Genomic DNA, 9,847 nt, shown 5'->3' on the forward strand with positions numbered 1-9,847 from the left:
CCGGTCTCTAACCCTGATCTTCGTCGAGAAATACGGGAAATAATCGGAGAAGTGTTGAAAGGGAGAGGTCCAATAGAAGAAGCAAAAGATGATGAGGAGCACCCTTTCACCTAGGAGATTTTAAGAGATAAAATCCCTAAGAGTTTTCGGCTCCCGCCTCTTGATCTTTATGATGGTACTACCGATCCGGTAAAGCACATATCACTAGGTGTTCGATGCGATTAAGCCATTATGGATGGCTTTCTTGCTTATGTGATGGTTTCTAAGTATGTATTTATGCTTATTCTAGCATTTTTCAAAGTTTCAGCTTCAAATATCATCATTTGCATATGTTTTTTTGAGATTAAAAAATTTCATTCTTTGCATATGTTTCCATACTTTTTCGTGATTTTACAAGAATTCCACCGAAATTTCTACCGGAACCAAAATGTTTCCATTTCCGTGCCGACCGAAACCAAACTTAAACCGAAATTTAAAACCTTGGATCAAGGATGTGCCACTAGATGTAGCTTGAGTGAGAGAATAATCCATTGGTGTGGAGCATGACTTAGCACCTTTCATACGAGTGCGACAAAGAAGATTGGGCATATACTGACTCTGGGAAAGAAGAATCCCCTGGTTTATTACTTAAGACCTCGAAGCCAAGGACGAAATGGAAAGGGCCAAGATCTTTTACAGCAAACTCAGAGCCCAAGCAACTAACCAAGTTGTTTAGCCCAGAGCAATTATTGCTCGTTTGAATGATATCATTGCCATAAACTAATAACATGAGAGTAATACCAGGAGTAAGAAAATAAATAGGAATGAGTCAGAGTGTGATCCAAGAAAGCCAAGGCCAAAGATATACAGACTAAACCGATGATACCGAGAACGTGGGGATTGCTTGAGCCCACATAGATTTTCCAACAAAGGGTTAATTTCAACAAAGGCACGTGGCTAGGCCATATAAAATTTTCCATTGAAAGTATTGTAAAGAAAAGCATTAATTTCCAGCCGGAAAAGACATCATCCTTGAGAAAGGGCAAGAGAGAGTACAGTGTGTATTATAGTCGGCTTGATATCCGGACTGAACGTCTCATTATAGTCAATACCGGCTTGAAATCTTGTTGTATGACTCCATAAAAAGCGAGCTATAGAAGCTTTTCTAGGATCACATTGTCTTCATAAGTCATAGATAGATATAACAAAATTTATCCTTCACATTCATACAATCAAAGGGAACTATCAAACTGCAGCAATTAGGCACCTTAACAGGGTATGATTGTAACGCCCCGGTTTTTCTTGAAAATACCAACTCGGTGCGTATAAGAATATGACATCATCTTTCTCAAAAACTTTCATTATTCTCAAAAACTTTCATTATTCCCAAGATCTCAAATACGTTTAGAGGATTTACAGAAATTAGGTCTAACTTATTACATCGTAATTCAAGACATAGTTGATACACACTTAAAACATAATTGTTTTTTAGAACAGTTCTGCATTCAACTCTAGCATTCCTCATCTTCCATCTATACTTCACCTGGGTTTTGGAATCATAAAACAAGGAAAAGAAGGGGGTGAGCTCAAATAGCCCAGTAGGGTATAAACAACAAGTGATGTAGAATTGTCAAGCTCATAAGAACATGATATTTTGCAGATATGACATCTCATATGGAAAGAAAGAATAAGCACAACAGGCTTTCCAAACGTATAGAGAAAACTTTTAGAACTTGATATCAAGATATATAGACTTCATTAAGCATAGATGCTTTCATTCATAGCCATATCTCGGCTCATTCATAGCCATACCTCGGCTCATAATCCTCTAGATTTACACTCTCTAGAGTCGTCATTACCCACGTGCACATGGAGGACTATAACGCGTCCATCCGTCATCATATCATAACTCAGTCCATATTCAGAATTAGGGTATCACAAGATAAACCCTAAACATAAACATATCTCATTGAAACAAGTTTCGGGGAAGAAAAACCTTTATATCAGCAAAAGAGAATCAATAGATAGGCAACCCTTACCTCAAAAACATGAAAGGAACACTCCTTACTTCAAATATAGCAAAAGAGAATCAATAGATAGGCAATCCTTACATAAAAGAGAATCAATGGATAAGAAACCCTTGAAACCCTTACTTCGGCAAAAGAGAATCAATAGATAGGCAATCCTTACCTCAAAAACATAATCAAAGATAGGGGACCCTTACTTAAAAGAGAATCAATGATAGAAAACCCTTACGACCCTTACCAATAGTTTTCCGGTCACAGGTTTGTTTGAGCTTACACCTTGGAGTGAATAACCTGTAAATATTCTAATTTGTATCAAAGTCATGTTTTAAGATCATGTGGACCCCACATGCACTATTCATGTGGACCCCTCATGTTACTATTCATGTGGACCCCACATGTTACTATTCATGTGGACCCCACATTTTACATTCATGTGGACCCCACATGTTACTATTCATGTGGACCCCACATGTAAATTCATGTGGACCCCACATGTTACTATTCATGTGGACCCCACATGTTACTATGCTCAGCAGGTTTACCATTCTTTGATTTCGTTTATTTCTTGGCTACTATGCTTAGCAGTTCGCCTATGCTTAACAGTTTGCCTTTCTGTGCTGAAAGTTTACTTACGGTTACTATGCTTGCATTTCACCGTTCAAATAAGAGGGTAAAACTTGCATAATCTATAGCGAGTTATCGCCTCTTATGCATGTTTTATCCTGATTTACATAGATGGATATTTACATAGGTGGTAGAACCAACCATTTACTTTACGGTTACTATGCTAGCATTTCACCGTTCAAATAAGAGGGTAAAACTTGCATAATCTATAGCGAGTTATCGCCTCTTATGCATGTTTTATCCTGATTTACATAGATGGATATTTACATAGGTGGTAGAACCAACCATTTACTTTACTTTACGGTTACTATGCTTGCATTTCACCGTTCAAATAAGACTTGCATATAAAAGAAATACTTTAACTATTGAAAGATTTACCTTCTCCTCTCTCAGATTTCCTTTTCCTTCTCCTCTCTCAGATTTCCTTTTCCTTCTTCTCTCTGATTTCCTTTTCCTTCTTCTCTCTCAGATTTCCTTTTCCTTCTCCTCTCTCAGATTTCCTTTTCCTTCTTCTCTCTGATTTCTTTTTCCTTCTTCTCTCTCAGATTTCCTTTTCCTTCTCCTCTCTCAGATTTCTTTTTTTTTCCTTCTCCTCGTCTGCGAGCCTCTATTTATAGCCTTAACCTGAATTATTATATTATTATTTTATTTATTATTTTATTTGCATGAACAGTAACTTGAATTATTATATTATTAGTTTATTTGCTTGAATAGTAACTTGAATTATTGTGTGGGACCTACTTGTTGTGGGACCTACTGTTGGTAGGACCCGCTTGTGTGGGGCCTGCTGATGTGGGACCCGCTTGTGTGGGGCCCGCTGATGTGGGACCCGCTTGTATGGGGCCCGCTGGTGTGGGACCCGCTTGTGTGGGACCCGGTTTTGGTGGGACCCGTGTGGGGTCCGCTGATGTGGGACCCGCTTGTGAATAGTACTCGGTAGGTCCTACTGTGAATAGTATTTTTACATAGTGCATCTCAATAGTGAACTTGCATAGCATTTCTTGCATAGTAATTTTACCGGTTCTTACAATGATAGATCACAACAAGTATCATTTAGGGTAGATTTTACGAATAAATAAACAAAAAAGAAACCTGGTAGGTTGAGTGTGACCAGAAGATTGAAGCTATTGGGTACCACAAGAAAGACTAGTCCTCCTATCTTCACACATGTCTCAAGTATCAATGCATTTTGTATGCAATTTTGAATTTGAGTGTAAGCTTAAATCTAATCTACTGACTTACCCAAAACACAGGAACTTATGAAAAGAGATAAATATAGTTGGATGATTCATAATTCTCTTAAATTGCGGAAGTAATGATAATCCTTGAAAAAATCATAGCCTACAACAAACCAACAACAACCCACCCTTTAAAAAGGAAGACATACTGACGTGGTAGAAGAATCATTAAGTAGAAGTTGAAGAAGTCTAAGGGTGATGATGTCAAGTAGAACCTGGGTAAAGCTCTAGGAAATTGAACTTCTAGCAGGAAATGGAACTGCTCTAATACCACTTGATGCGATGGAAGCGTGAGGAAAGAAGGCAAAGATCACCGTCTTCAACCTGTTTAAGAAGAACATCACCTCTCTTTAAAGAAAACCCTTGAATCTACAAGGAAATAAGATAAAAAAACTGAAAGTGAATTTATTATTCAATGAAAGATGTTCACAAACACATACAAACAACCCTTACTTATAGACTATGAGCCTCTTCATCCTAGATTCCTTATCCCCTTCAAACTCTTCTTATAATATCTCTCAATTATACTTCTAACCTAACTAGGACTTCTGACATAACTATAACTCTTCTAAGACAAACAAATTCAAATTAGAGTTAGACTACGAAACTAAAAAGAAAAATCAAAAGAAAAACAAGTGCCGTCCTACATCAATTGTAAATACCCAAAAAAAAACCCTCACTTAAATTTTTGTCCCCCTCTTTAAAAGAGGGGCGTTTTTGTCTGTTTATGTTTAACTCAGATTAGGGCTTCCTAATAAAGCCTATAAATTCATCTTTTTGTGGCTAAACAAACCCTAAACGTTTTGTTAGGCCCCAGAGATAGAAATTAGAGAAAGAGAATGAAATGACCGAGGAGATCGCGATTTCAGAGTCGAAGCCGCGAGTCCAGGTAAGATCTATGATTTATGAAAGATTTGGATAGTTAGAAATCCTAAAACAAGGGTGAAAGAGAAAAGAAATAAGATCTTTGATTAATATGAGTTAAAAATAAGAATCTTTGGGTTGATCTTGAGTTTCTTGGATCCGATTTACGATTCCAAAGAACTCAAAATCAATATATTTGAATATGAACTCAGAAATTAGAACTTTGGAGATTCGACGTAGAATCTTTGGTGATTTCTTTCTTAAGTTATACATATGGAATTCGGAGCGTGAAATCAGATTTAATGGATTCCTCTCGCCGATAGGAATCCATCGGATCCGACCTCGCACGTTTTGAACCCCAAACGAAGGAGTTATGGCCGTTTTAGTGACAAAATGGTGGAAAATCGCGTTTAGAAGAAATCTGGATCCGCGCGTGGGGCGGACATCCGGAAAAATAGCAGACGTCCGTGAGTACCAAGTTTGGCGACAGACGGATCCTCGGACGTCCGTAATTCTCGGACAACCGGCGCGACAATTTTTTCAAAACTTCGAAATGCATAACTTATTCAAATGGGCCTTTATTTGTCACTTATGTTCTATTCAGATTAAGATATTCAATCGTAGTCCGAATTAATAAAGGAATCGAACTTCTATGAGGTACGTAATAACGTACTACTTTGGGTATTATAAACCCTTCTCATTTGAATCAGTATTGACTTTGGAAACCTGTATTGATACTTTGAACTTCTGAATTAGCTTTGAGTCTATCATGCTATTTTGTTTCACCTACTGTTACTCTTCTGAACCTTTGAAATAACTGTTATGAACATATGTTCTGAACTCTGAACCTGTGAACTATTAGTTTGAACTTTGAATATTCTGAACCATTTGAATATGAACCTTGAACATTTGGAACACTTCTGTGGAGGCTTGGTTAATTTCTGGACCCTGCCATATGGGGGTAAAATATTTGGCAACTCTGGACCCACCGTAGAGGTAGTACACTGGAACTTCAGGCCCGTCAGTGGGATAAAAAGCTGGCCCTGTCGACTTGTATCTGAACTTCAGGAACTGATTCTAAACACCGTGGACTGTCGGTGTATAAGCAATAATATGTCTTCTGAACCATGCCGATGACTTTGAAGTCTATTTGAACTCTGAACCTTCTGTACATAAACTCTGAAATCTCCGACTTGGATCCGAACTAAGATTTGGAATTTAGAACCACATTTGACATGCACTTAACACTGTTTATGCCTAATGAATCAGTTAAGACCTTTGAACTCAGTTTTGACTTTGACTATCGACCCTATTGAATCCTGTCATGCTAGACTGTGCTTAGAGTAGTGCTTTATTATGTACTGAGCTTTTCAGCTAACTGTGGTTATATATTATTTTTAGGTTTTTATCCTCGTGAGGTTAACGGGGAGCAGGACGCTTAGTTCTGGAATTTGATTTTTGGCTCAAAGACTAGTTTAGTTATTTCAGTTATTCGAAAGTGAGTACTTGAATAATATGTAAAGACTTTATTAATTTATTTCCGCTTTGACTCTTTGGGGAAGAGATGAGTTTTGATTTGACTCTGATGGGTTCGCATTAGTCATTACTTTGATATTTTAGTTATGAAATGCCAAGTTATTTTCTGTTATTGCTTTGCAGGCTTGTACATTTGTGAGATTCGTCTTGCAGGTGTATGGCGTTGTCATGTCCTATGCCCAGGGTGGGGTTTGGGGGCGTGACATCAATAAACCACCAAATCAATATTTAATTATTACCTTGTAGATCACAACACCGAAAGAGATCCCTGGTATTCAAGTCATCAATCACTTGACAAAAAAGTAGAAAAAATGAAATGACACGCATTGCTCTATAATTATGCCATGATGCAACATCCAGTGAGGTCCGTAGAGCACATAAGAAGCATATAACTTGAAATTTTGAACAGTGATTTATAGGGTACAACAATGGCAATCCAAGAATTCGTATAACTTTTACACACAGTACAAAAAAAAATAGAAACTAAGAAAAAGGGAAAGAGAACATTATGAATTTCTTGTAAGAATAACAGGATTGCATTATAAGAACAATAGGGGAAGGAAACTTAACCAAATATATTCAGGTGACCTTGATGAGTAATGCCTTCTAAATTTATAGAAAGATCCAAATATGTCCAATAATTTACTACATCAATCAAAGTTATTCTTGCTGTGTATCACGGGCCGTCCCACGGGCCTGGGAATTCCAATAGCTTAAACTCATACAACACTTTTACTTTGCATCACTACGCTTAGTGTCTCAATGTTCTAGAATCCTTTGCATAATTCTATAGACTTCTAAGAAACCTCAAGTTTAAAGGGAATGTGAAGGAGTTGGGCAAATTTTTCTTAGTTTGTGTCATTTGGCTCTGAATGAGTAAAGTCATTAGTGATTTTCATAGGATAATTATCAATGCAATCATGCCAAGGTCCATTGGGAGATGGCTTCACCGTTTGGAGGGCTTGCCAGACTGCGCTGTCACATTTCAATCCGCTCCCAAACGCCATTTGCCAGATGCGGTTGCCCTTGTGCATCCTTCCCTTAGCCTCGATGTAAGCTAGCACGTACCAGATGGAACTGGAGGATACATTTCCAAATCGATGCAGAGTCATCCTAGTAGCCTCCACATGGATGGCCTGGAGGTGGAGGTTCTTCTCCACTCCGTCAATAATGGCTCTCCCACCAGCATGTATACAAAAGTGATCGAATGCAAGCTTGAAATCTGGTATGTAGGGCTTAATTTTGTCATTGAGCAGTTTCTTGGCCAAGAGGGTGGCGAAGAAGAGAAGCTGCTCCCTGATGGGGAGTACAAGGTGTCCGAGTGTGGTGATGTTGGCCTTGAGTGCCCCTCCAGCGATGTCCATGAGAGCCTTGGACAAAGAAACTCCAACAATGTCGGCATCGTCTTCCTCCCTATAGACACAACGGAAGGCCTTGTCATCAGACCCGCAATGCGTCCTGACAATGTTGACCAGCTTGTACTTGGAGCGGCAACGATCAGAGGACTTGTTGGAGAGGAGGATGGCGGCGGCGCCCAAACGGAAGAGGCAATTGGGTAGGAGCATGGACTTCTTGTTACCGGTATACCAACTGTGGGTAATGTTCTCCGTGCTGACGAGGATGGCGTATGTGTTGTGGTTGGCCTGTAGGAGGCTACTAGAAAGGTTCGTAGCAATTATGCTACCGCTGCATCCCATTCCACTGAGATTGAAGGTGCGGATGTTGCTCCTGAGCTTGTACTTGTTGACGATCAAAGCAGAGAGGGAGGGGTTGGGGTTGAAGAGACAACAATTGACTACTAGGATTCCGACATCTTTGGGTTTGAATGAGGAATTTTTTAGGAAGAGGGCATCGAGGGCGCCGAACATGGCCTGCTCGACTTCTTCTCTAGCAGCGGCCATGGAAGGTCGGGGAGGGAGACAATGCAGAGCTTCTGGAATATAGGTTTCTTGGCCTAGGCCGGAGCGCTCGAGTATCCGGCGCTGGAACTCGATGGAGGCGATGGTGAAATTTCCAGAGAATTCGAAGTGTTTTATTAACTTTTGGAAGGAGGCTTTGAGATGAGAAGGTGGGTGATAACAGGTGTAATCGACAAGGTAGACGGATCGAGGGCGGGTCTTGAAGTAGATGGCGCAAAGGGAGATGAGGATGGCAGAGGTGAGGACGGTCACCGGGCTGTACTGGAGGTGGAGCCACAGTTGCCGGACGTATTCTGGGTTCGTCATTCCGGCCACTAAGAGGGTCATCACCATGAGAGGGATCAAGAACAAAGTCAAAAGATGGGTTATGAGGTAGTGGTACCCCAACTTCACATATTTGAGATCCAAGCTCAAATTGACATTGTTGTTGTAGCGGCCTTCACGTCGCTCTCCTTCTCCTCCTCTCATTCTCTCTTTACTACTATTTCCTCGACTCTGCCTCCACTGCTTCTCACTACTTGCTCTCATTCCCAGAAGAATTACTTGTATTAGCTTACCAAAAACAATGTACGTAAAGATTTTGGAAATAAGAAGTCATATACAATAACTCCCACCACCACAAGGAAATTAAATCAATAGACTTCATTTAAGCACCCTTTTGTTTGATGTTGACCATTCAATGAAATGTCGGGGTGGAACGGTGGAAGTACCATTTTCTTAAAACTGAGCTCATTTACAGTCCCTATTATTTGTTTGTTGTCTTTTCAATGTGCTATTGAGAGAAACTAAAGGGCACGGGAAGAGGGTTGGACGTGTCATTTTCCTAAAAATTGGCTTCATTAGCACACCGTATTGTTTGTTGTCGGACTTTTCAATGAAATCTTGAGGTAATAAAAATGAGAAGAAAGCTAGATTCACAAGAGCCCATGCAAAAAAAAAAACGAGTAAAGGGATGGGATGTGAGAAGTTACTCTTCTTTTTACAAGGGCTCCTGTGAGTCTTGTATTCCTCACAAAATGAAGTGGGAGGAGAGTTAGAAGTATCATTCCCCCCTTGTGCGTATGAAGTCCACTCTTTTTCAGAAGGTACAGTGGGACCACTTCATAGGATGGTCCAAACCGTTCATTTGTTGGCCCACAATTTAAATAGGGCGCTGATATCCCCCCACCCGTAAACAGATAAAATCCCCCCCTTTAACGGTTTCTGTGAGAGTGGTTCACTGCTTTAGGATAAATTCACCCCTTGTAACGTTTTTCTCTGCCTTTAAAAATTAAAACTTAAGGAATACTGTAGTTGGCGTCGTGGGTGGGGGGTGTTATAAGCTGGGTTAGGATCATCCTAAGAAGATGATTTACCGGGTACAGCCTATGTATGCTGTGCGCCAACAAATGAACAGTTTGGATCATCCTATATGAAGTTGGCCCCACTGTACCTTATGAAAAAGATTGGACTTCTCACGCGCGCAGCCGCACACAGCATAAAAATCTCCCTAACCATAACCATAAACCATTTTAGGAGACAGCTAATCTGGGTCACAAGATGGGACACCTTTAACCCTGTTTGTTTTGGTTTTTTGAGAATCAATTGAGTCCAAAACTTATTATTTGATACACAATTATGGCCATGTTTATTTTGGATTTTAAGAACCTAGTACAAGTCC

General features: G+C 39.8%; 1 pseudogene; it reads right to left on the bottom strand.

Moving 5' to 3' along the window:
- Positions 1-6,631: 6,631 nt before the first annotated feature.
- LOC143854411 (3-ketoacyl-CoA synthase 4 pseudogene) lies at positions 6,632-8,749 on the bottom strand (annotated as a pseudogene).
- Positions 8,750-9,847: the final 1,098 nt, after the last annotated feature.

The sequence above is a fragment of the Tasmannia lanceolata genome, unplaced genomic scaffold (assembly GCF_043159265.1).
Source record: "Tasmannia lanceolata isolate RefF3 unplaced genomic scaffold, GAP_Taslan_0.1 ptg000020l, whole genome shotgun sequence".
In the NCBI taxonomy this organism is placed as follows: Eukaryota; Viridiplantae; Streptophyta; class Magnoliopsida; order Canellales; family Winteraceae; genus Tasmannia; species Tasmannia lanceolata.